Below are 1324 nucleotides of genomic sequence, written 5' to 3'. Positions count from 1 at the left end.
TTTTTTTTTTTTTTTTTTTTTTAGTTGATTTCTCTTATCTGGTGAGCACTGATAGGCAGTTACTAACATTAGAACCTTAAATCTCACTTAGTTTCAAAAGAACAGGACAATGATTGAGCAACCCTCTGGTAGCTAAAGGAATATTTTGAGACCTGGCTAATATTCTGAAGTTGACTAAACAGGCAAAGCCAACTGCACTTTCTTCTTCAGCAACCCAGTTGGAAAGCACAGAGGGTGATCGGAATAACTAAGAAACAGTGGGAGAGGAGAAGACAAGGGAGGGGTGATGGTAAGGAGGGAGAAGCAAATTGAAGAAAGAGAGAAAACAAAATAAAATATATTATAAAATGTCAAAATATCAAAGGAAATTATTTAAAAATCAAAATATTAAACAGTTCTTATGCATCAGAAACACAGCTGGTAGCATCTTTTCCTTCAGGTCTCAGCCAGTGGGCATGACTGTGTGGAACTACTTTCGAATTCTCAGTATTGTTTAACATTGACCAATAGCTTCTGGGAAGGCTTAGAATACTTCAGGAGTCTTCCACAGCAGCAGCATTTAGGAATATTTTAATCTACCCGAAGGTTAAAAACAAAATCAACAGAGAACAAGCTGAATTTTGGAGATTAGTAAATATACATTAAAATAATAGCAAGTGATAGCAGCATAGCTTCAAAGAGCATGCCGTTTTGAGTTGAACAAAATTAACTTGATCAGTGTCTGGAAGGGCATATTATATATCAGCATATTATCATTTGGTTGAGTTTCACTGGCAAGCAGAGAAATTTCCTCCTTCCCCTCTGTGAAGTGCTACTGTGGAGAGAAGCATTTTCAAGTTGGTCTTACTAAGAATCATCAGTGAACAATTTACTACTCCCAATCAATGGTTTCTAACAATGTTATATTATAACAGGAATGTCATCTCAGGGCACATACATAGGATTCTTAACTGAAGGATAATCACACAAAGATAAATTTAGTCTTTTTCTGCATTGGAGTATAGAAATACACCAGCACTTAAAATCTCAGAGTGACTTAGAGATGTTGGGTGCTTTTCAAATGAAAGTAAATTTGCGAGATTTTTAAAACAACATTTTTCTCACCTTTAAAAAAGATAAACAGGTTATCCGAGTCCATCTTGAAGCAGAATTTCATGGCTACAAATCAATGTGTTTGTTGGTTTCTCATGACTTTTGGTTAGTCAAGTGAACCTCAAACTATTCTTGACTGGGAGCATAGTCTATGAAGTAAAAAGATTTGTAGGCCACATTTATCACTTTTTCTGAAAAATATTGATAAAAATACTAAAACATATAAAATATA

Source organism: Rhinopithecus bieti, unplaced genomic scaffold (assembly GCF_001698545.2).
Source record: "Rhinopithecus bieti isolate Rb0 unplaced genomic scaffold, ASM169854v2 scaffold_26532, whole genome shotgun sequence".
In the NCBI taxonomy this organism is placed as follows: Eukaryota; Metazoa; Chordata; class Mammalia; order Primates; family Cercopithecidae; genus Rhinopithecus; species Rhinopithecus bieti.
The sequence above is the reverse complement of the archived record's forward strand: the minus strand, read 5'-3'. Positions refer to the sequence as shown.